This window comes from Rattus rattus, chromosome 2 (assembly GCF_011064425.1).
Source record: "Rattus rattus isolate New Zealand chromosome 2, Rrattus_CSIRO_v1, whole genome shotgun sequence".
NCBI lineage: Eukaryota > Metazoa > Chordata > Mammalia > Rodentia > Muridae > Rattus > Rattus rattus.
In genome coordinates, this window is record NC_046155.1 from 105,702,952 (window position 1) to 105,728,942 (window position 25,991).

Consider the following 25,991-nt stretch of genomic DNA (forward strand, 5'->3'; position numbering starts at 1 on the left):
GAGGCACTGGAGATTTTAAGCAGATAAGCTGAGCAACCGGTCCTTGGAGGCCCGGGTAGGGCAAGCATCTGTGATAAAACCGAAGGCCTTATGCACGCTCGAGGTAGGTGCTGGGACTTGGTCTCCAGGTTTTTTGTTTGTTTGTTTTTGTTTTGCATACTTATACCTGACCTTGCAGGGCACAGATAGTGTTCTGTCTTTAGTTATTCACAAGACTGAACACCAGAGCTTTAACCACTAGAGGGACCTCCAGGAAGGTCGGGGGAGGGGTGGGGGAGGTGCAGGTTGAGCTTAGACAGACCTAAGGGTGACATTGGGGGTGGTCTGGGAATGATGCAGCTTTTAATCTCAATGGGATCACACAAGGCCCGGTGCGTGTGCGTGTGCGTGTGCGTGTGCGTGTGCGTGTGCGTGTGTGTGTGTGTGTGCCGCGCGCTCCTCTCAGCAATTCTTTGCACGCTTTCCTCGTTCTGCTGACTGATTACAAAAGCTCTAGAGACCTGAGCACAGTGGGACACAAGGAAAGTGCCTAGGGGCCTTTCTGAGGCCAGAAAGGTGCTAAGAGTACGAGGTGCAACCAGTGGGTTGGACCCAGAGAGGGGCGTGGTCTCTCGGGAGGGGTGGGGTTTGAGCCAGCACGCGAGCACTGTCTGGGGGCGGAGCTAACCAGGCAAGTCCCTGTGGAACTGGAACTGTGGCTCTTGGGTGCTCGCTGGCCACCGCGGTGCGCGAGAAGGAGGAGGGGTGGCAAAGGGGCGGTCCTAGGGGAAGGCCCCAGCAGCTAGAGAGCCACACTCCGGGACGAGCCTCTCTGGGGTCCCCGCCCCCGTCACGTGGGTGCCGGACCGGGTTAGTGTTGGCGGGTCGGCCACTTAGTTGGCAGTTGGTTCTTGGGCCGGTGGCCTGTCACTTGGTTCTCGGCTCTTATGTTGGAAAGAGTAAGGGACACACCGGAGCGACCTGCATACCTGAGCCTCCGAGAGAGAAGCTGCGCTCTTCCTCCAGGTTAGTGGGCTCTTCCTGCCTCGGATCACCGCTATCCCGGGAACTGAGTACCCCCAGATCCAAGGACTACCTGGGGGTCCGTGGTCCTTTAGACCTCCGAACGTTTTCAAGACTTGGGGACCCACTTATTTATCTGGGAAACTGAGAAAACGGAGTAACTCCCGTGGATTTGCTTGAGTTCTCTACCGGACCCTGCTCCGGACTTGCCACCAGCCCCGCTCTTCTACAGGTGGCAGAGTGGGATACTGGGGTGTTTCAGAGTTTCGGGCGATTTTGTCCCAGCCTTGTGTCTCGTGAAAGCAGCAGCGGCGTCAACCGGGAGAGCCCAAGGTGGGTTCCAGAGCCCAAGGTGGGTTCCATAGACCCATGGTCTGGAGCGCCTTGGCCAGGAACAGTTCTGTGCACTAATTGCTAAATGCAACACGCTTTCCAAAGGCTCCAGGCAGGATTAGGGTGTGGGGATGCTTCTGTTTTTAAAAGTGGGTCCTCCTCCCTTCTCCCTTCCTCCCTCCATTCGGACACCAGACCCATACTTTTCCCTCCTATTAAAATAAGGTTGTTATGTTTAAAAAGCAGAACCTCCAAGGTTCGGGTAGGATTCAAATAGGCATTCAGTTCTTTCTTTTAGAGCATTGAGATATTTGATATAGATTACTCTTCCTCTTTATATTTTGTTTTTATTCCTGGTTGTCTTCGTTTCTCTTGGTCCTTAACTGATTATACTGTAGATTGTAGTGCTTATAAGATGCCCGTGTATTTTAAGTTAAATGCTCAACTACAGGAAGGAAGTCAACCACAGACCTAATTAATCTTCAGTCTTAGATTACTATTGGCATACTAAAAATGTTATCCGATTAGAAATTATTTCTTTCTTCACCAGCCCATTTGTATGCGTATTTAAGTGACTTTAAAGTGGACTATGGTTAAGTCTTTTGTTGTTATTTTCACTTGGGATTTTATTTAAGGCTGATGGTGATGGGGACTGGCGATCTAATTTAGACTCTTGCGAATGCTAGGCAAGTGCTCTACCGCTGAGCAACAACACTCTGCCCTCACATAGAATATTAGTGGTATTACTTTGAGACTCCATGATGTGTCAATTTTAGTTTATTGTTACCGTTGTCTGTGTTTTGATAACTAAGGCAGATGTGCGAAGCAGATGAATAACATGAGAGATACATGTAAGAGGTAAAGGTAGCTGAAGGTTGGAACAAACTTACAGAAATGCTAGTTTTCTTGTTTTGTTTTTTTTTTTTCCCCACCAAAATAAGGAAAATCTGGGAAAGCTTTAAAATGGTCTATATGAGGGATCTCACAAGAAGATGTTAGGGGAGAACCTGGGCCATGGAGAGGTCTGTAAGGCAAATAGTCAATCTCTAAGAAATGGCTACTGGTCCTTCTTGGTTCCTGGCCTGACTAGTAGATAAAACAAAATAACAACAACAAAAATAAATAAAGCCAATGGTTCCAGATGGCCCAAGGCCAGGGACATCCACGTATGAGAGAGATATTGAGCAGAGACTGACTTGTGGTCAACTGAGGTTATCAAAGTTAGAGTCCTTGAACTTTGACCTTTCCAACCCCCAGCCTGACAGAAATCTAGTAAACATTTGTGGAGAGAAGGGTCAGCTGACATTTTAGAGCAGTGTGCTTCAGCCACAAGCTTGAGAATCACCTGATGCTCTTCCAATGTGGACTTTGACGCTGTGGGTCAGGGGTGAAGTCTGCCATTCTGCATTTCTAACCCATTTCTCTCCTGCTTGTATCAATAATTGATAGTGATGTATAAACTCTCCGAAGGCTTCAGAATTATCCCGGGGAGCTTTGCAAACTCTTCAGGTTAAGTAGGTCCCAGGCCTGTTCAGAGTTCTCTAGGTGTTTCTCATAACAGCCAGCTGGGATCGGCCATTGGACTGGGTAGTGCTTGGAGGACCATAGCTGGAAGGCCAGTTAGGAGACTGGGAGGTCAATTCAGGTAAATGTGAAGAGAGTGAAGACGGAAGAGACCCTAGAAATACCAGGCCAGGGAAGGGGAGGTGTCAGCCTTTATATTGATTAGCCAGAATAGGACACTTGGAAAAGGAATAGTTCCTGCAGAATTCTACTTCAATTTTTGGATACCAGGATTGGTGCACTGCTTAGACAATTGTGGTCAGCAGCTAAAGTTTACATGCCCATATAAGTGTGTGTGTGTGTGTGTGTGTGTGTGTGTGTGTGTGTGTGTTTCTCCTGAAATACAGATCTGTTTACGGTTCGTTCCCGTTTCAAATACCCTGGTGAGGGAGAAAGAATGGATATTTAGGTGACTCATTTTAAACATTTATTAAGTCCCACTACGTGTGTGCCTCCATATAAGATATGGCGGTCACTCCTCTGTGCATAACTACACCAAAAGTAAAGTTAAAACTCTGGGCTTGGGTTTTCCTGAGTCACCGGTTTTCTTGCTTCCTCCTTCCTCTGAGGAGTTCCACTTCCTTTGCCCTTTGCTACCCTAGTATCTTGTTTTGTTTGTGCTTGAGGGCACCTATGTGTGTTTATTTTTGGAGTCTAGGGAAGGTGAGCTCTGTCTATTATAAAATCCGAACCGGCAGTCTGTTGGGCCTAGTAGTTCTCATCAGGGGCTGTTATTATCTCAAATACTTGTGATAAAAAGCCTTGTAGGAGATGGGTACCCTAAATTAAACTGGTGAGCTTTCTGTGGAGATTTCCAGAAGGCCTCAGACTTTTAGAGGCATTTGGACTCTGCTTTGTTTCTGGCAAACTGAAAATTTCTTTGTGCCTTAATGTCATTGGTTTGATGCTCCTTGGTAAGTAATTCTTGCTTTCATTTCCTCTGTATCTCTGCCCATTTATGTACATCCATTGCGTATGATGCTTTTTATTAAGTCCCATGTTGTAATCTTGTATACATCTGTGCATGTCTGTAACACATCTGTAGACACAGGATAAGACTGCCTCTCTGATCAGATAAACTATAATACCCTGGTGAATGGTTAGGCCATTTCTAATTCCATCACCACTATTCCTCAAACTGAGGAGTTTTATGCCTGTCCTTTTGTGCCTCTCTGCCTGAGAAGTGTATGCTTCTTAGATTATAATGTTTGGACATTGCTTTTTACTTGGTCATGAATCTGAAATACAAATCTGTTCGCGATTCTTTTCTGCTTAAAATCCCCTGGTGGATTCCCTCAATGCAAAATACGAGAAGAGTGAATACAAACAAGAGATGCAATATTCAAACGCTGATTAAGCCCTGTAGATTATATACCGCTATGCAAGACGTGCCCGTCATCACTGTATTCTCTTTCTAAGGTACCTGTTGCCTCTGCTCCGTAACATGAGTGAGACCTAGAACCCGGTCATCTCAAGCCACTATACTCTCTCCACTAATACCACACACGAATTACAGTAGAATCTGCTCTCTGCTGTGTTCCTGAGCAGCTGCAGCTACACTAGCTCTCCCACGAGACCTAATATTTAATAGATATCAGCAAGAGTTTCCCATGCATGTGGGTCCTGTGTTGGCCGGCAGGTTTTGCTTCTGTAAGGAGGAAAAGGAACAGGTTGTTTGTGAGAGAGAAAGGAAGGAATGAGAACAGAAGCCAAAAGACAGGACGGGCAGGCTCAAAAAAGAATGGCTCAATGGCTAGAATTATGGGGTGTGGTGGGGTATTGTATGACTGTCCTGGGGAGACATGAACAGATGTCTACTCAACACAGATAAGACGCCGATGACACACTAAGGAAGTGATTCCACCCAAGCCTAGCTTGGAGAACCAATGCATTTATGAGGGGTTACTGACAGGAGTGTGGGTGGCTTTAGGACAGCCACATCCCCTAGTGTGGGTGAGAACACAGGAAAACTGTACCTCTCATGCAACACGACCAGATAGTCTCTCTCATCCAGCAGTTATTTATTGTGTTCATAACGTAGGGATGGCCCTTGTGTGTCTCTTCCCAACTAACTGAGACTCCCAATTCCCCCTAGGTTAGTTTCACCAGCTTCCTGGTTTATATGCGTTTATCTGTTTCCTGCAAGAGGAAGTGTTTGGATTCTGTGGAAATGGCTATTCATGGTGGGGACATTTGAAGAGGAAAGGCTGGAGTCCAGGAAGGGAAAAGATGGTGGAAGGCCCTGAAGGTTAGAGCTAAAGCATTCAAATTCTGACCCTGTGGTAACACATGTACTAAAACCGCAGCTACTCAGCAACATGCTAACAGCTCATTTAAAAAGAAATTATTTTGTACTGATGACATTGAAAGCTAGGAGTAATATGGAAAAGGCTCTGTGCAAGTCTGTTTTCAGGAGGATGCTAGGCTGGGAAGGGTAGATTAGAGGGGCTACACAAGGACATGTTATTGAAGTAATCCATAGGAGAATCTCAGGTCCTGAGTCAAAGCAGTGACGGTAGCAGTGAAGCAAGCTTGCCAAGAAATGACTGACTGGATTTGAGGGAGAGAAAAAGTCATCCTAGATACTGACGACCGGCAGAGAATGAGGTGATTGTGAACAGGTATGGGATCCTGGAGGGAAGGAAAAGAGGGTGGTGATACATTTTAAAATGAGAAGAACCTTGGGTAGCTTCTTGCTTACCCTTTATGATTTTACCCAACACAATGGCAAAGCCCAAAGCAGCGTACCCAAAGTCACCCCATTCTTAGGTGCAGATCCAGGCTAACATGCCTCCTGGCTTCCATCATATCATCTGTAGCCCCATGTTATGGGCTAGAGGAGAGCTGCCAGAAGGTCTAGTTGGAGATCCCACTAGCCAGTGAGAACAGGCATTCAATCATATTGGGGCACTCAGGGTGTAGAACAGAACAGGGAGGCTAGAGCCATACAGCTCAGGTATTCAGGGCAAGTGTTGGGTGGCAGCCGGTGCCTGAAGGCCCTGTTTGTTTGTTTGTTTGTTTGTTTACTTATTTATCTGATTCTGAGGTCTTTCCATAGGTGGGGCTGCTCTGGTAGAGAAGTGTTTTTTATGGTATCTGAGCTGTATTCTCAGTATGCTCTATGTGCATACTCAGGGTTTCGTTGGGAGTGTTACAATTAAACAAGTTACTAATTCATTGGAAATGCATATTCTAAGGACCCAGCACTCTCTTCTCTCCCAGATAAACTTTGGGGACACATTCAGCATTCCATAAGATGTTGCTACTGTAGCGATGAATAATGAGAGAAAGAAGGGGAAGGTGCTAGGAATGACAGCCAGCCGGGGTCAGCAAACCAGTCCTAAGGACGTTCTGTCCTTGGGATGGTGAGGGTTGTGACCATTGAGTGATGGATGGGAAGAGGCCCTTGACTGGTAGCTGTGAGAGACTCAGTGAGCCTTCTCCTCAGCCACCCCTTCTGCACTTCTCTGACCAGCCAGGCTTCCCAGTTGCTGGCCTCCCAGGACAGTCTCACCTTTGTCATGGACACAGGTCACTTCCATCTGCTAAGGCAGGTCTAGGTAATACATGTGAAACAATTGGAATTTATCTCTTGGCGTGTGGGAGCGGGCAGACCTAAGCAGTGACCACCGCGCTGGAGATTGACTTTGAAGGTGAACTTGTCCAGCCATCCTGGCTTTTTCTTGCCAGTTTTCACCTCTTCTGGGGTTGAGTTAGTATCCTTGTCCTGTCATCCCAATGAGACTTAAGTAGCAGGGACAGTCATGGACAGCTGGCTTGGGTTGCCCAAGGCTTAGGAATGACTTCTGCATAGGTAAGGTGGGAGGAGAACCCATTAACAAAGATTAGTTACTTCTGGTGACTCTGGAATGTTTGGCTCTCCCTCCGTGTGGAATTCCCAAGGGACTTCTCTTCCCCGAGATAAAGATTCCAAAGGGAAGGCGGTTATCTAAATCCTGGAATTTCTTTGCCTTCCTGGGGAGGCTCAGAGCCCTGTTAACTGCCTGAGGGTGTTTGCCTTGTTTTCCAAGAATACTCCGAATGCTTCCCTCTCCTGGGTGAAGATGTAGTTTCACAGTACACTCAGGAGTGTATCAGTCAAATGCAGCTGTGCCGGCATCTCAGGCTGGACAAGAACCTCTCTAAGCTAGAGGGCTGCTCCTGTGACTGTACGAGGTGTCCCAACAAGTCATCACTTTCTCCTTCAATGAGTGTAAGTGCCCTCAAAGGTCATTGGTGTCAGGTTCCCCTGGAGTTAGAGTGATAGTTGTTGAGTGTCTGGAATTGAACTCAGGTCCTCTGCAAAAGCAGTATGTGCTCTTGACTGCTGAGTCATCTCTTCTGCCTACAACAGTTCTTAACAAATGAAGTGTCTGGTAAGAGCAATTCCTTAGCTGATAATCGTGTGTGTGTGTGTGTGTGTGTGTGTGTGTGTGTGTGTGTGTGTGTGTGTGTGTGTGAGAGAGAGAGAGAGAGAGAGAGAGAGAGAGAGAGAGAGAGAGAGAGGTGTGTTGTATAGGAGCCTAGAGGGAAAGAAAGGACAGGAAACAGGCAGGTTCCACAACCTAATACCACATATCCCTTAAACCAAGGAGGCTTTTTCATCATGAATATCTATCTTGGCACTGGACTGCTTACTGGAGGCAACAGAGGTATAGTGGAATGTCCCCTTTGATATGTTGGACAAAGGGCTTATCTCGTGAGGCAAAGGTAGTACAGTTCAATATTATGGGAAACCATAATAGTGTTCCTATCTCTGAGAAACAGATTTTTGAAGAACAAATTTGAATCTAGAGTACTAGATTTAAATTTGTATATTACAACATGAATAATTTGTCTGTGTGTTCTTGTGTGGCCATGAATGTGCAGGTAATATAGGGGCCAGAGGTCAGCCTTGGTTTCTTTCCTTAGGAGCTACCCAGTTTGTCTTTTTTGCCAGGCATGATGGTACATCCCTTTAATACTAGCACTTTGTTGTTTGAGACAAGGATTCTCCCTGGTTCTCTTGTACTGCTTAGCCTAGGCTGCCTAGGGATCCTCTCTTCCTAGCTTTGGCATCCCAAGTGCAGCACAACGCCCAGCATGGCAGGACTGCCTCGGGCATGCTGGGGTGTGTGGCATCAAACTTATCCCATGCCCCAAATCCTCTGAGCCACAGGGGCAGAAAGGGGGAAGGGAGCTGGGGGAGAGTACATCGGCATGCCAAGAGAAGTTGAATTGTGATTTAAGAAGGAAAAGGCACATTTTTGCTCATTCAGCATTTCACCAGAGCCACGGAATCGTTCTTGGCTCTGACACCTGACCTTGACTGGATGTCATGGAAAGGTTTTATTACATAAGCTCTTCCTGCACCCGGCCAAGACATCTGGTTCTTCGATGCAACACTGCTTACCTGGTAACGGCAACAACATCCCCCTGTGTCTGTCTAGGTTTTCATTGTGCCAGCTCACTGGCGCAGACAATGCCCCAGGCGCAGATTATTGTCCTGCTTCAGCAGAGGAGGAAACCGACTCCTCCTGCTCTCCCCACCCCACCATTTCTTTATGGCAGGCAGCTAGTTTTCTCCGTCATGAAGGCTTGACCTGCCTGATCCTTGAGGGCCTTGGCAGCTCTTAAGATGCCACTTTGAATCAAACAGTTCTCCACCCAAGTCCCTAAGCTGTACAGGTTCAAGGCTGCAACTTTGAGCAAGCCTGAGTTTTAAGTTTCTCAGTTGTTCACTGGCCAACTCACGGAGGCCCATTTCATTTGGTTGTTGTGAAGATTAAATGAAACGACGAGGCAGTCACCCTTGGCGCGGGTGCTAGCTTGGCGTGGTGCAGGTGGTAATGGCATTATCATTATTTTTTCCTTTCTCAAGAAGCCTGAGAGAAACATTTTGTCAGAAGAAGTGGTTCACATCATGAAGTAACCTTGCAGTTTCCCTCCCGATGCTGAACTTTCAAGAGGGAAGTGGCAGGTGTGCTGTAGAAAGGACAGTCATGGTGCAGGGGGGTAGAAAATCAGGAGGAGAGTCTGAAGCACATCAGTTGCAGATGGTCGAACCTCAGAATACAGAAAGAAAAGCACACGGTTCCAGCTCCGCGGGTCGAGCAGGATCTGAGGGAAGTCCCGTCCCTAGGCTCCCAGAATCAATTTGTGGGTATGTTCACAACCTAGGTGAAAACGACCAAGTCATGCACATTCTTTTTTTTTTTTTTTTTTTTTTTTTTTTTTTTTTAGCTTGGCTTCATTAATAGAAATAGAGAGGAGTTTTCCTCAAATTTACCCAACTTGTCACATGGAGACCAGTTGTAGGAGGGACCCGTACTTATTGCAAAATCAGTGCTCTTGTCATGCAAGGCCTGAGAAGAGGCAGGAAGGCCTAGGGATGAGGGTGAATGAGGCAGCTACCATGCTTTGTCCAGACTTGCATCCATCGACTGGGCAGCTGGAGGCTGTGGTGTGAGGGAAGAGAGATAATACAGGGATCCTTGGTCATGGAATGCCATGAGTTAAGAGAACGGGAGGCAAGCTGGGTGGTGGTGGCTCACGCCTTTAATCCCAGCACTCTGGAGGCTGAGGCAAGAGGATCACTGTGAGTTTGGAGGCTGCTTCAGCTACAGAGGGAGATTCTGTCTCATAAAACAAGTTGGACAAACAAAACAAAACAAAACAAAACAGAAAAACAAAACAAAAAAAACCTGGGATTGTGGAGTGGGCTGGGAGGTGTGGGGGGGGGTGAATTTACTAGGGTGGGAAAAGCTAATAGCTCTGAGCAAAGACAGCAAGCAAGGAATGTGGATAGGGTCCAGTAAGGGCAGGAGAGTAGAAAAGGGGAGTCCTCAAGTCACAGGCTGATGGATCAGGGGAGTGGAAGGGCTCTGAGGAAGGGCCTTGCAGGCTGATACTCCACAGCCAGGATCCCCAAGGCAAAAGAATCCTGCATAGTCTCTGCTGACACTGCCCTTGGCCTCACTATAACTAGGTTCTGAATGCTCTTCCAGACACACAGGCCTCCTGTGAAGATTGCAAAAACATGACATCCTATGACTTGGTCTGAGGCATTAGTCTCCCAGCATCCAAGAGAGTATATAATAGGTGTAGAAGGGGACTCTCTGGTAATGCTGGGTATACAAAGGCCCTAGTAACCACACTGAGAAGTCTGACTTAATGCAGCCTAGGCCACAGGGAGGTTTTAATCCCCAGGAGCAGGCAGGGAAGGGCCGTGGTCTTCAGGGCCTTATATAAGCAGACTGAGGTTTTGGGTGTGGTGGGATAAGATGTATGGCAAGATGGAGAGTGCTGTGGTTAAGGAATGTGGGTGCCCGAGGGGTGTGATAACCTACTCTGGAGGGCAGGGAGGGCACATGGCTTAGAGTAGGAACTAATCTACCAAGGCTAGGAAAACGTTTTTCAGGAACAGGGGTAGAGTATAATTCCTAGGTCCTCCAGCCACGTTATTTCAGTCACTAGATAATTTTCATACCATTCTCTGCGGGCACAGTGGGAGCTCTGGCTGAGTGGGTCATGTCCCCTGCCTGAGTGGGATTTAAGAGCTGGAATTTAACTGTGTAGAAAACAGCGGGTGCTTAGGTTGACCCAAGGAGTCAACCAGGATAAGTAGAGGACCAGAGATGAAGCATGATCATTTAGTAAGGACCCACCAGGCATGAGGCACAGAGTGCCGGATTTGTGCTTACTTAAGCTTCACTGGCTACCTCGGAAGCTTGAGTGCTGGAGGAAACTGACTCTGAGAGGACATGTGACTTTCCCAAGGTGTCCTAACTGGTGAGTGACTGGCATCACATTCCTGCTTGGTTGTCCTGACCCTAAATGCATGTTGTTTCTACCCTTGCCACCACACTTAGGGTCTAGAGTAAGCCGCCGATTTTACTGAAGCTCCTTTTCCCCTTAATGATGACAAAGCAGGAAGACTGTCAAGTCAGCATGTGCCTCTGGCCATGTTACTCTTCAGAGGAGGAACTTGGTAGACGTGGCTAGACTGTAATAAAGCATATTGTAGTTCTAGTTAGGAGCAGGGCTAAAAAATAGTAACACATTACTATTCTTTTTAAAAGTGTGTATGTGTGTCTGTCTGTCTGTGTGTACATACTTGTATCTGGGTAAGTGCTTGCATGTATGTGTGTGTATGTATGTATGTATGTATGTATGTATGTATGCATGCATGTGCATCACATGTGTGCCTGCCTCATGCCTTCTGAGCCCAGAAGGCTTCAGATCTCCTGGAACTAGAGTTACTAGGGATGTGGATGGGGTGGAGTAAAAGCTACCATGTTGTTTCGAGCCAAACCCTGGTATGTGCAAGAGTAGCAGGTACTCTTTTTTTTTTTTTTTTTTTTTTTTTTTCTTTTTTTTTTGAGCTGGGGACCAACCCAGGGCCTTTAAGCATAGTCAAGCTCTACCACTGAGCTAAATCCCCAACCCCGTAGCAGGTACTCTTTTTTTTTTTTTTTTTTTTTTTAAATATACATTTTATTTATCTATCTATTCATTTTAACATATGTGAGCACACTACAGCTGTCTTCAGACACACCAGAAGAGGACATCAGATCCCATTACAGGTGGTTGTGAGCCACCATGTGGTTGCTGGGATTTGAACTCAGGACCTCTGGAAGAGCAGACAGTGCTCTTAACCACTGAGCCATCTCTCCAGCCCCGTAGCAGGTACTCTTAACTGCTGAGCCATCTCTCCAGTCCCTACACTGCTCTTTTTTTTAAAGGTATCAGAGAAACTATTAAGTCCCTTACTATTATAGGTAATTTCTGAATTCTTAGCTAAATTCCTTAAGTTTCCCCCATTCACGAAAACATGTTAAAATAGGGCGTGATGACTCTAATTGTCTCAGGGAATACAAAAGGTGTCTTAGCTAACTTCATCATTAGTCACATCAGTTATAACAATTCCAACATTTAAGGACCTTGGGATGTTTAACAAGAGTGGGGCTCTGGAGTGGGCTGAAGGGCATAATAAGGAATGAGAGTCGGGGCAACCTGGGCAGTAACCCAGGTGAAGCTGTGGGGGCGGAAAAGCGTGGCTGATACAGTGTGGCAAAGCATTTGCTCAGAGCTTGCCCAAGCAGAGGTTTGGAGTGGGCGCTAGGATCCCTGCATGAAAGGGCAACATTGTTCCCATGCATGGCAGGTTCAAGCTCTAAACAGGTGGGTGCTCATGGAAGCTGTCTGTTCAAGTCAGGATCTTTCCGATTCTGTTTGTTGGAGAGCCAGCTGGTCCTTATCACTGAGTAGGTCTGCCCTGGTCTCCATCCTCTATCAGGCTCGATGTGCCTCCTGCAGCTCAGGACCCAGCCTTAGTCCAAGAGACCGTTCTTTGTTCTGTCTTCTGTGTGAGCCTGAGAAAACTATCCATCAGCTCAGAAAACTTGAGACCAGCTGCAGAGGCTGTAAAAACAGTGACTCTTCATATCAAGAAGATTTAGGAGTATCTAGGCTACAGTGTCTGTGATCTTATGTTAAGAGGTTGTGTCTTGGGGAGGTAGAATCTCTACCTCCACGTCCTACTTTCCAAATTTGAGCACTTTAAAATTGTCGAGAAATGCTCCACTGTCCCAACCCAGGACCACCTACATTTGAAACACAGTTTTAGATAAAGTGACAATTGAATGAGAAATGGTGTTGATGAAGGGAGTCCTTTCAGGTATGTGAGAAAGGCAGGCTGTTACATTACAGTTATATTACGTGTCTTCCCAACTCTTAGACTGATTCCTGCTTTGGTACTGTTTCCCTCAGAGTCTGGCATCTGCTAAGAACATGATGGGGCTTCTCTAGAATATTGGTTCTACTTGGCTGTCTTCCCTCAAAGTCCTCACTGGACTTGACACAGGCACTCTTGATACTAGAGGAAAGGACAGAGCTCCTGCTGCTTCAAGATTAACGCTAGCTGTGAATGTAATCAGAACATGGTCATTTCCCCACATGAATCCACAGAGCCCAGGTTCTGCTTTTCCTTCCATGATGGGTACCTCCCAGATCCTTTTCCCTGGTTGTGACTTCTGTGTCAAGTCAGTCCTCAAGTGGCCCCTGAGCAGCATAAACTTGGCCTGCTTTCTTTCCCTGAGCAGAGTTAGCTGTTAAGTCTCCGGGTGAATGGCTGAGCAAAGAGCCCAGGACTGTAAGAGTGGACATGAGATCAATAGAGACTTTCAGCTCAGGAAGGCCATGGCCTTGATAGTTTCCTGTCAGGGACTGCTAGGGAGACTCACAGAATTCAGAACACACGTACTGTGTTTGAGCTCTGGTACCCTCAGTGTCTACTTGTGTTGGGATTGGCCTGGGGGTATTTGGCCACTTTTTGGTGGGAGTCAGGATACACCTTGACTCTCTAATGTGCCCCTGGGTGGGATGAGACAGATTTACTGGGCCAGGCTCTGAGTGTGGGTGGTTTATTCTGTCCTCTTTCTTATCACACTGTCCGGCCTTGCGTGAAGCAGGTATACCAGTAGTCCCAGTAAACAGTAACCGAGAGGTTAATGTACATTACCCATGGTAAGAATCAAACAAAACCGAGCAGACCAGCATTTAATTACCATCCATCCAATTTTCCTATGACCTGATATGTTCCCCTCATCCACATTAATTTCTTGATATCCTAACCCTTGAGGTAACGGTATTAAGTAGGGCTCTAAGAGATGATTAGATGTTGGAGTTGAGCCCTCATGACTAGACTAGTCCCTATTAAAAAGGCCTGAGAAAGGAAGCTGAAACAGGAAATGGGCCTTTACTAGACACTAAGTCTTCCTTGTCTTGGACTCCCCATCTTCAGACTATTAGAAATAAATCTGCGTTGGTTACAAGCTACCTGTCCAATATATGGTGACACTGCCATAGTGACTCAGACAAGGCAGAGTTGGACTCCTGCTGCTGCACCCTGTCCCTCTTACTCTGGAGGTGGGAAAGCCCAACTTTACCTGGTGATAAAGGGATTTCCAAAGGCTGTGCATCAGGCGGAGTGGTTTATGAAAACCTGGAGTTCATATGTCTTTGTTGTGTCCCTTTTGAATCAAATCATAGGGACCAAAGTACTTCTTCCTTTGACTCTGAGGAACTGTTGGTGTGTCCCTGCTGGACCAAAAACCCTGCTATATGAGAGAAGAGCAAAGAAAAATGGAGGTTGCAAACATTTTTATTTTCCTGTGAAGAATGAGACTATATGGGCCCACAAGAGAGGAGATACCCATGCAGTGTCTTGCTCCTACAGTCTTGTGTTGGTTAATTTTATCAATTCTACATCAGCTGACTTATGTGGGAAGATGGAACCTTGGTTGAGAAATTGCCTCTATCAGTTTGGCTTGTGAGTAATTTTCTTAATTAATGTAGAAGGACCTGGCCTACCACAGGCAGTGCCATCCCTAGGCAGGTGGGCCTGGGTTATGTCAGAAAGGTAACTGAGAAAACCATGGGAGCAAGCCAGTAAGCAGCATTCATTCCTCCATGGTCTCTGCTTCTATTGGTGCCTCCAGGTTCCTGCCTTGCGTTTTCTCAGTGATGGAAATCAACCTCCAAGTTGCTTTTGGATATGCTGTTTATCATAGCAATAGAAACCTGACTAGCACAGCCTTTCTTTGGTCTGTATCAACACATGGACAAGAAGGGGATTCCTCCCTCTTTGTGGGAAAGTCCCTAAATTACCCCCTGGCCTAAGAACTCACAGGTAGGAAAGTGATCTAAGTGACAAGTATCTTGTGACTGGCCTGCTAATGTTAGGGGACAGTCCCTGCTCCAACCCTCCCTGTCCATTTCATATGCAGGAGCTGTTGCATTGCTTTGAAAAAAAGAGGATTGGGCCCAGGGCTGTTAGTTGGTTGATACCTGCTATTTCTGTAGGTCTAATGGTTTCTTCCTTGATGCAACCCCATCTGTGTCTTGGCCTTAGTCCCTGGGTATAATTCACCCAAGGGCTTACTTACAAATAATATAGATAAATGTTAAGAACTGCCTGCACTTGAATATTTAATGTGTGAGTGTGAATCAGATTTCTCCCTTGGTCTCAGAGACAGGGAAACACGTTGGATCAGGATAATAAAGTTACCAGCTCCAGGGAGGCTATGTAGTATTCTTCACACGGGCTTTCCTGACTATGTGTCTTAGAGTTTCACTGCTGTGAAGGGACAACATGACCAAGGCAACGCTGAAGTGGCAACTTATGGGTTCTTTGGAAAGTTAGTTGTGTTGGATGATGTTTTGCTGAAACAGACACATGAAGGAACGTTTTGTTCTAGCAGACACAGGTGAAAGGATATTTTGCTAAAGCAAGCGCGTGAAAGGATGAATGGGAAAGGATTCTTCGCTAACAACACACATGTATTGGTCCACCATACATTGAGTAGTTGAGCTTCATTTTTCATGACTCCATAGAGAAATGCACCAAAACATGTCTGGTGGTGTGCTGGCGGCTATGTGCCACTGTACTAGGACTGATTGACAAAGTGATGCCAGCTGATACAGATGCAGGTTCTGAAGTAAGACACGTGGAGAACATGTAACATTTGAAGGGACTATCAATAGGACTTAACGGACTGTGAGAGGGGCTTGCTTGTAGAGCTAGCTATCTTCTTGTCTCCCCTCTTCACTGATCTTAGTTGAAAGAGGCACAGCTGAGAACTTCTCCTGGAGTTCCTTTTGGTCTTGGCCTCTCCTGCTGACTTGTGCCAATTCAGCTGAGGCCCGGCTGTGTCTGCTAGGTTACGCCACTGCTGCTGATTTGTGCTGCTATCCCAACTCTACCAGACTGGGCTGATGATATACCGTGAAGTATTTGCCAGTAGAGTGAGCTGTCACTGATGACCTGTAAACTTTTCTGACAGCACAGATGAAATTTGGTCCAAAAACTGATTTCTAAATAGGTCCGCTTCTCTATACTTTCTTTTCCACTGCCTCTCATGGGTGATGGGCTGGAAGGGAAGTTAAAGCATTTAAGAACCATCATTAAAAGTATACTTTAAAAATTAAAAGTTACACAACTCTTATAAAGGAAAGGAAAGCATTTCATTGGGGAAGACTTACAGTGTCAGAAGTTCAGTTCCTTATCACCATGGTGGGAAGCATAGCAGATATGGGGATAGAGGAGCTGAGAGTTCTATATCTTGATCTGCAGGCAGGCGGCAAGAAGGACAGGCAGCAGAAGTGGACTCTCCTCTGTATTGAGTGCCTCAGCATAGGAGATCTCAAAACCCACCTACACAGTGAAACACTTCCTGTAACAAGGCTATTCCTTCTCTAATAAGGCCATACTTCCTAATAGAGACATTCCTGTAGCCAAGCATTGAAACACATAAGTCTGTCGGGGCCAAACCTATTCAATCTACCACACTATGTATCTGAGGTCAAAGGAGAGTAATTCTGAGTTTGTTCTGACTGGCAGAACTAAGTATTGGAAATCAGAGGTTTGAAGCGATAGTTTAAATTCTAACAATTTTGGATGCTATAAGTTGGAGAGCACATTGCTGGCAATGTTGGTTCTTGTGGGCTCTCTCTCTTTGGGTTCTGAGTAGTTGCCTTCAGGTGGGCCTTCACATAGTCTTTCTTTTATACCTAGCATTTTAGCCTTGTCTAAGAACTCCTGCTTTATCTGATTGGACCTTACCATAATGTAATTATCTCTTTCATGATCTTATTTCCAAATACAGTCATACTCCACATACAGTGACATGGGGGTTAGGATTTCAACATTCAAAATCTGGAGATACAGCTCAGGGTGCTTTTATTACTCTCAGCAAACAAGCATCAGTGTCATGGTGAAGGACAGAGAGGCATTTACTGCTGATCCTGACAAACGAGATAGACGAATCCCAGCAAGGAGCAGAAGCTCGACTGACCTTGTCCAAAGACTCACCTAAGAGTGCTCAGGGCTGGGGTTTTCCCATGCTATTGGGACTGTCTGGCAACAGTCCTGCAAATCTTCATGGCTCCCAGGAAACCCAGGCCAGTGGTGGGGAAGCCCTCTTTTCCTCTGACAGAAGCAAGAGGATTGCAGGCTGAATCTGGAATGGTAGTCTTTTGTCTTCTTCTTTTTTTTTTTTTTTTCTTTTTTTTTGGAGCTGGGGACGGAACCCAGGGCCTTGCGCTTGCTAGGCAAGCGCTCTACCACTGAGCTAAATCCCCAACCCCGTCTTTGGTCTTCTGATGCTAATTTTTTATTAGCATATACTAATTATATACAGTGTATTTCATTATGACATTCTCATATATGTATGTAGTGTAGTTTGATTTGTTCATTTCCTGTTACTCTGTCTTGTCCCCTATTCCACTCCCACTGACCTTCCCCTCATCTAGTTTTCCTCTCAGGCAGAGCTGCATAAAAGAAAAGAAACCAACCTTGGTGTCATTTACCCAAAATTGAGCCTGAGCCTGAATTGTTCTGAAGAGCGCTGAACCCTTGAACAAAGGCTGTCCACTGTATTGAACTGTGAAGTAACTACAGTCTCTAAAATGAATGATGAGCTTTTGTTTTAATCAATAGTTTACATGATTCTTATAAAGGAAGGTATTGTTAAATAGCTCTATTGACTCATAAGAGTATACAGTCACAACCAGAGGTTATCAATCTATGCCAACAAAGTTGTGGGGAGACATCATTTTTCAATACCTTACTCCTAGTAATATTCTTAGCTCTAGTTACCACACATACACTGTTCTGAATAAGGGCATGAATGGGTCATGTAGAGACATAGCATTAGACCAAAGCTAAGCTGATTACATTGGGAATCCAAGTAAGATTGATTACATTGCTTTTTTTAAGGTTGATTCTGGACAAGCTGAGTCCACAGTATGTTAGCAAAATGAGAATATAGTTATAAATAATTTCAAAACACATTAACTTGATTTCAGCTTGGAAGAAAGTTTGATTTGTAAAGGTATGTTTTGCAGCATTTCCAGAAAAAGTATTTCTGTACCCTTTTTATTATATCTTTTTCCTCTTTGGTGACCTTATGAATTTCATTGAGATCACTTACAGGAGCATGGTTAATTACGGGAGCTGGACACCTTGCCATTGGCTACACCACTGAACAAAAGGGTTCTGCCTTCTCCTAGCAACCATTAGCTTCCTGAATATCCCTAGGGAAGGGTGAGGCCTTATGAGTCCCTCTACCTTAGAAACCATTAACTGTTGGCAAATACTAGGGTGAGTGTGTCTGTGTGTCATGAATCTCTCTTCCCCTTTTATGATAGGATGGGGGAGGGGCCAAGCTTGTGCAGGTGATCACCACTGCTGTGAGTCCAACAGTGTGAGGGCCATGTAATGCTTCGAAGACAACACTACATGTCCCATTCCTTCCTCCTTTTATATTTGAGACAAGGTCTCTCTGTGTAGCCTTGCTTCTCCTGGAACTGGCTTTGTAGACCAGGCTGGCTTTGAACTTATAAGACCCTCCTACCTCTGCCTCCTGAGTGGTAGGATTAAAGGCTTGCACCACGACCACCTGGTTTTCTAAACCCACTTCTCTGCATTGTCCCCTGAGCCTCAGACAGGCTGATAGAGATGTACCATGAGCATTTAAAGGCCACTGTTCTCATCATTTTTACCAGATAGGAGTTTGCAGTTAGCCCTGACCACTGCAAAAAGAAGCTTTTCTGACCAAAGTTCATAGCAACATTACTATATGCATCTTTTTAAAAAGCAGGGTCTTGTTATGTGCTCAGTGTGGCCGTAGACTCCGGGATTCAGGTGATCTCTATGTCTCTGACTTTGCAGTTTCTAGAGCTGTAAGCACATGCCACACAGCACCCACCATTCAGCACCCCATAGAGCACCCCTTTTCTTTCTTGAATCCAAAAGGAAAGCCATTGCTCTGAGTCAGAATTGAGTTGTTCAACAAATGTTAAGATGAATGGTCAAGTGAAAAATAAATTTTGAGTGGTTCAATTTATATGTGCTTTGTGCATGTCTAATTCTGGGACTTTAAACCCCCATGGGCAGAGGGGCTTGTAGAAGGTAGCTGTTGTAGCTTGTAGTTATACACAAGGCCCTCACTATTCTAGATAATAAAGAGAACATGCCAGACATTTAGACTTGTGGTTTTTTTTGTTTGTTTTTTGTTTTTGTTTTTTCTTGCTGTTTTGAGTTCTAAGCTAATGGAATGAGGAGAAAAGCTTGGCTTTATCATCTCCCAGGGTAAGCCGTATCCTCTGCTCCGTTGGTTCTTTGGGAATACAGCTGCATCTATTGTTTGCCTGTTGTTCATTCATGCCAGACCCAAGCATAGCTGGCCTCCCCTCAATGGGTAGTAATGTAGCCTTAACCTCTGGAAGGCAGGCCCCCAGCCCTTATTTCAGAATGCTGACAAAACACTGCTTTCTCTCTCTTAAGTTACACAGCCATTTACTGAGTGTCTGTCTGAGTCATCTCTTCACTGGGCTACCAGAGAGAAAGATGAATAAAAGATAACCCTCACTCTAAGTCAGAAAATTCTCAAGGGCAGACATATACATCAACACATACATTACTGTCATTCTTAAAAGCAGTGTGAACAGCTCTGATGGTTAATGTGGGTTCCATGTGGGGTAGGAACGAGGACTGGAGGCATCCAGCATCTCTGCAGAGCAGGACCAGGTGTGTTAGGAAAGCCTCCTGGTGCCTATGTAGAAGACCCTACGTGAGCTTTTGAAATATAGATGGGAAAGCATTTGAAGTAAATAAGGAGATAGGAGAGGCTTTATATGTATGGCCAAATTTTTCTTTAAAACAAACAAACAAACAAACAAACAAACAAACAAACCAACCAACCGGGGTCTCATGTATCCCTTACTGCCTTTAAACTCACTGTATAGCAGTGACTTGAACTTCTGATACTCCTTAATTCTAGGATTATAGTCACTATACCTAGTGATACCACTATCCCTTATCCCATGGTGCTGAAGATTGAACCATTGAGTTGAGGTTCACACTAGGTTGAGTGCATACTAGGCAAGCGCTGTACTAATGAAGAGAGCTCCATGCCCATTGGCAAGAAAACATTTATGTCTTTCTGGAGTGAGAAGAATTCTGCTGTGTTGAGACCCATAGCTTAGTGGTAGGGCATCTGGAAGGTAGAGGACCTTTGTTATACTACAAAATGGGGCTTTAAAAAAAAATGGCAACTGGTTTGGGGAGGAGGGGCAGCTGTGGAAGGTTGAGGAGCAGCGTCATGGATCATGTCTTACTGCCTTGGATGGATCCAGAAGCCCAGAGAAGGCAGTGGTGACAACATGAGAGATAATAAAGGGAGGGAGAGCTGGGCTGGATGCTAGAACTTATTTAGGGCATTCTGAATGGCATTATTAGAGCCCATCTGAGTCATCAGGAATCCAGGCACAGATCTGCTACCTTCTGCAAGAGAAGGTGGAGAATCCCACAGACTGACCTCACACTCCAACCCCCACAAAAGCTCAGAGCCATAGGTGGTAGACTCAATGTTAACAGTTTATTATTTGAAACAAAACAGGCATCCACAGATTTGAAGGAATGGCCCACCAGATCTGCCCACCCATCATCACCTGGCTTCAACAACCCTTTGCTGGAGTTATTTAGGGATGCGTTTTAAGATGGACCTTTGGGAGAAGAATTCATTTTGAAGTTGTATTTGAAGCTTTTCTCAGAAGTTCCTCCTTGAATGTGTACATGTATATTTGTAAGAAGCCACAGCAAGAAGATTCTTTTGAAGGGTGGGTTCTAAGCCTGTCGTGGAGTACAGGCTTGTCTATATTGGTGGCCGGCGGGGGAAGGAATGGAGAGAAGCACTCTGGGAGGGCAAATTTTAGGGTAAGACACCCCCAGTGTCCACTGGGTGTTCATCTTGGTGAAGACCTGATTCACATTGACAGACCTGACAAAGCTTATCCAAACTCCAGACACTGAGGGATAATCCACTTTGGCAGGCATTGTCCATTGGCCACAACCCAGATGCCTTTCCTCCCAGACCACCTTTTTTGCATTGCCCTATGTGGGAAAATGAATTACAGCATCAACTTCAGGTTTCTAAGGAGCCAAGCCTAGATGGAGCCCATGGGGAAGTGGGTACGTCATCCTTGGCTGTGAGCCACTTGGTAGCTACTGACAGTGCTTCTTCCTACCCTTGAAGATGGTGCCTTGGTCACCAGTTGCCACATGGGGACCATAATTCTATGGACTCTGTTGCTTTGTCCTTCACTGAGTGGCCTGGCTTCATTTGAGGTATGCTAATTGTTCATGCTACTGAAATTGGCAAGAGTTGAAAAAAACAGGACCAGGAGTTGGAGGCAGACTGAGCTATCAGCTTTAGAGCTGATGGAGTTATTTATAGAGAACGTGGCCATAGGGTTCTTAATGCATTCGTCTGTAGAATTAACATGCCCATCTCTAATATGGGCATATATAAATGTAATCTCCTCCAGAGACAGGCCACCTTCCTCATTAAGATATCTCTAGGGAGAAGGGAAGGACAGGGCAGAGCTGTATATGCTCTATTCCTTCTCTCACGCTCACCTGTCAGATACTTTGCCGTACAAGAGAAGATGCCAATCTTCTTCCATTGGCTATTTCCTTGGCAACATGAGACAATGAATGCAGTGGAGAGATTCTGTTTTTGTCTCAACAGAGATGATGGGATGCTATTATGGAGGGCATAGAATGGTTTGAACATTGGAAAAAGTAATTTTTAGTGTTTTATAGAGACTGTTGAAAGGGTCTTTAGGTTGAGGAGGCAGCATGTAAAAGACACAGGGACGTGAAGATGCTCTCCTGTAGCTTCGGTGTCAGGGATTCCAGCAGACACAGTGTAGATCTAAGTTGAGGTTTTCACCCGGGCAGTCTCACTCCAGCTAAGGCTTTTTGATACTACCATAGGCTGCCCCCTGGCATTGGTGCTTTCTCTTACTCTTTGCATCCTCTCACATGATTGGTGGGAATAGTATGTGGCTTCCAAGTGCCCCATTCATGGATGCCATTGCCTACAATGAACTGACTACAAGTTCAGGGGGTGAATGGAGGTGAGACTGTTCTGAAGCTGGCCTCAGCTTTGACTGCAGTCACTCTTTCTCCAGTGTCTGGTCACAGACTTTGCAAAACAGAGCTGATAATTGTAATGTATCCCTCGCTAATGAGATAATGCAGACAAAGTCTATTCACTTCTAGGAGGCTGGAAACCTACTGTGAACTCCCAGAAGGCCTTGTTTACAGGCAGGTGGAAATTGCCCAGGCAGGAAGTCATTTGCCATCATTGTGATGCATCCTGAGAAGCAGTGGGGTGGGGAGCAGGCTGGGGAGGGCTGCATTTTGGAGTTGTTCCTGGCTTTTTCATCTCAGCCATGACTTTTACGTTTACTTCTCATTTTCTGAGGCTCTCCAAAAGAAGGAGGGACCCTCCATCCAAAATTCTCTAAGTGGCTGCAGTGGCTCTTCCCTCTGACAGACCAGCTTGTCCTAAAGTCTGACTAGGAGGCAGATTAAAGGAAGGCTGTGGTGTTCTATTGGCCACGTGTTGCTTGGGCCCTGTCTTACTTTTTCCAGAGGTATGGGTTGGGATCTCACTTCCCACTCCCATTCTGAATCTTTCTTCTTGGTGCAATGCCTGTATAGTCTGTTCCTAGATCTGCCCAAGCCGCTCGTTATAAGGCACAAGGGTAAGGACCATGACTTTGGTCACTAGTGTTTCTATAGTTTCTTTACCACAATTATCTTTTGAGTTTGACATGGATAGCTTGGGTCCTGGCAGAATGCCAGGAACTGACTTAGAGGTGTGAATAGTCAGGGGAAGATGAAGACGCCCTTTGAAGATATTAATTAACCAAACAAAGGGGAGCACCATCCCCTTCTCAATGCTCCTCCATTTAGAGTCGGATGTGCTATCTGGATATAAGCCACCCCACTCACTGCTTTCCTGGCTGGATTGTACTCCTTGTGGGCTGGCTCAGTTTTACAGGGCAGTGTCTCCTGCTGTCTCTTTGGGTTAGTGTGTCTCCTAAGTAGTTTGCATTTTAATGGGGAGAGAGATGTCAGTTCTATTCCTAATACTGAAGGACAGCAACACCAGAAGTAGTTTGTGGCACTTGGAGGTAACGTCAGTCACAGTGCTCTGGGATGCTCTTTGTGCTCTGTAGAGGAGGGTGCTGAGCTGTGTGACTGCCCTGCTGTTGTTACATGGTGTTGGATTATGGTTTGGTTTAAAGCACAGTGGTTTGGTGAGAAGGGCTTGAGTATTCGGGTATGTGCTAAGTGGAAGCATCTGGGTTAGGCTGTGCCAAAGAAGGCTGCTGGTGGTGTGGCAAGGACATGTGATGGGAGCTGGGCTGGATTTTAAATGGAACTTCCAGAAAGCCAAAGGAATCCTTCCAGCATGCTCCATAGAGCTGGCTTGCATGGCTTGGAACTCACCCAGTAAGGAGTGGCTGGGAGTGTCCAGTCTATCCTGCCTGCTATCCTGGCACAACAGGAAAAGATGCTAACGGAGCAACAGTGCATAAGATCTCCAAGTCTTCCATGAGAAAATAGCAAACAAAACTGTTTTTGATGCTATAAAGGCCTAGTGTTTGTTGTGAGGACTTACTGGGGATGTGATTAGGTCTGGCCAAGTGCAGCAAGCTTCTTTACTTTGAGTGGCATTCTTTTATTTTCTCCTCAGCTTTTCTTAGACTCCCTGAGGTGTTGCAGTCACTAAAGAAAGCAAGCGCCTCTTTTTATTCTTACTAGACCCAGATATCATCCACCAAGGACAACATCTCTTCATACCTCTGTCCCGCTTTGACTCCTCTGTCACAAGAGAATGCCTTGCTGTGTTCTCTTCCGGAAATCCAATGCCTGTGGCTCTGTCCTTGGGTTGTCTGTAGCTCTGGGGGACTGTCTCAGACCAGGTAGATAGACTATGCTGCTTTCCAGTCAGGATATGTGACCTCAGGGCTTTCAGGACTCGGCATGATCTTAGAGGCCTTGACTCCAGCAGAAGGCAGGGGTAACTTGACCTGCCACCCTTGGGAGCCTCTCGATGGCAGTTCTGTGACCCACTCCTTGGTTCCATTTCTCCCTTTAGGCATGGGAATATCTGTCCTATTCCTGTCCCTTCATCCTGGTGTGGGAGCAGATATCTTGTTCCAACAGGCTCATAAATGGAAGGAATTTTTTTTCCTTTTAGCCTCAGGCTACTTCCTGCAGGCACCTGGTCTGTTCATTCCCTCAGCCATGTGAGCTGAGATCCAAGGTCAGAAACATGGTCTTGTCCTTTAGGGCAAGAGACTGAGTCCTCCAAAAGTCTACATATAATGTGCCAAGTGCCCTGGAGAAGTCTGTGGTGGTACGGAATGGAGGGTAAGAGAGGGTCCGTGGAGAGGAGGATGGGAACATTGGATGTTTGAAGAGGAGAGGGAACAAGAGTCTTAAACACCTCTTACTGAGAGAGCCTCTGAGAGCAGGAATGGGCTGGTGTCTTTGGCTTGGTTGTTGCTCAGGGCAGGAACCAAATGTGGGCAGGAGAAAAAACTGCTGTGGCTGTGAACTTCCAAGCACAGGTTTGAATTCCTATGACCCCCACAATGACCCCTGCATCTTCTAAGTAGCAAAAATGAGGCTGAGTAATGGTAAAGGATTATTAAAGACACAGCTGGTAAAAGAAGAACTGGGCTGCAAATGTGGTCTGACCAGTGCATGCTCCGTGGGCACACTTGCCCTCGTCTCTGGGTGCCTAGGCCTTCGTTCATGCCTTGCACGACTGGAAGCTATGAAACATTATACAAAGTCTAGGGACCCATCCTTCTGGCAGCCATAGGGCATTTTGAGTGGTAGTAAGTGGAAGACGGGGGTGGAGATTGAGGGATCAGTTGGGAAGGACAGGGCAGTCATTTCTTTTTCTTTTTCTTTTTCTTTTTCTTTTTTTTCTGGAGCTGGGGACTGAACCCAGGGCATTGCGTTTGCTAGGCAAGCGCTCTACCACTGAGCTAAATCCCCAACCCCTGGGCAGTCATCTTGAAGACAGTGCTTTGACCAGGGAACAGCTCAGGAGGTTGAAGGATGACTGCAGGAAGGAACATTCCTAGACCATGTGATCTACCAGCTAAGCATGGAGGAAAGGAAGACCCAGTCACCCTCTGTGGGGAGACACAGCCCAGCACGCTGCTGTCAGTGGTCTAAGAAGAGCTACCTTGCCCCTTAGGGTCTTCTACTCACAGAAAAGCAGACCCTTGCCTAGGCCACAGGATGAGCCAGAGTGAAGCAGAATTTCTGGTGTAGAGATATAGCACAGGCTTTAGTTTTTCACATGAGTGTTTAGAGAGCAGGAGAAATGGGTAACAAAGTATGCACCCCTAAGTCATGGGTCCTGCTCTCACATACTTTAAAGTGTCTTTGTTCGTTCATTCATTCAGCTTTTGGTTTTCCAAGACTGGGTTTGTCTGTGTAACAGGCCTGGAAACTCTTTGTAGACCAGGGATCCACCTATCTCTGCCTCCCGAGTGAGTGGTGAGACTATAGTATAATGGTGAACCGCCACTGTCTGTCTGTCTTTAAACTGGTTCTATGCCTGATTCTGTGCCTTTCTGAGTTATCTAGTTTAAGGGATGTGCTGTACAGTAGGGCTTATAGATTAAGCAAAGTTTAAAACTAAATATAGGATTTGACTTACTTATTTCTCTTAGTTTGTTTGTTGACTTTTTTGTTTGTTTGTTTGTTTTTATGAGATTTAAGGTGATTTCTACTGGATGTGTTGTTTAACTTCAAGGAAGAGAGGAATGCCAACAGTTAAACAGAAGACCCCTTGTGAGCTTAGTTTACTGCTTTTAACTTCTTTGTTTAAGGTGTCTTTAGTAGGAAGATATATACAGTGTCTGCAGGGGATTTGGTCTTTTATCAGCTTTCTTGATCTCTCTGACCAAACAAGTTCCAGCATGAGGGCTTTTTAACCCTTCCATGTTTGTTAAGTTTCTTTGTCTTTCTGTCCTACCTCAACCTCCTTCCTTAAACTGTGTTCCCCTAATCTGAAGGTGTCATTGTATGGAAAGCCACACTTATTTTCAGATGTGTTCTCTGGCTGAGACATGAGTGTAGAAAGGATTGGAGCTTGTGGATCTAAGAAGCATTATTTGTTGGAAATTTAGAAGAAAAGATGCTGTTACCTGAGCTATCAAACTGCATA

The 25,991-nt window shown here is 45.7% G+C and overlaps 1 protein-coding gene across 1 annotated transcript in view; it reads left to right on the forward strand.

Moving 5' to 3' along the window:
• Positions 1-768: 768 nt before the first annotated feature.
• Ppfibp2 (PPFIA binding protein 2) overlaps positions 769-25,991 on the forward strand; it is a 149,196-nt gene continuing 123,973 nt past the window's right edge. The window contains exon 1 of the mRNA XM_032893203.1: positions 769-1,005. The gene's annotated coding sequence lies outside the window, so the exon portion shown is untranslated. The remainder of the gene's footprint in view (positions 1,006-25,991) is intronic.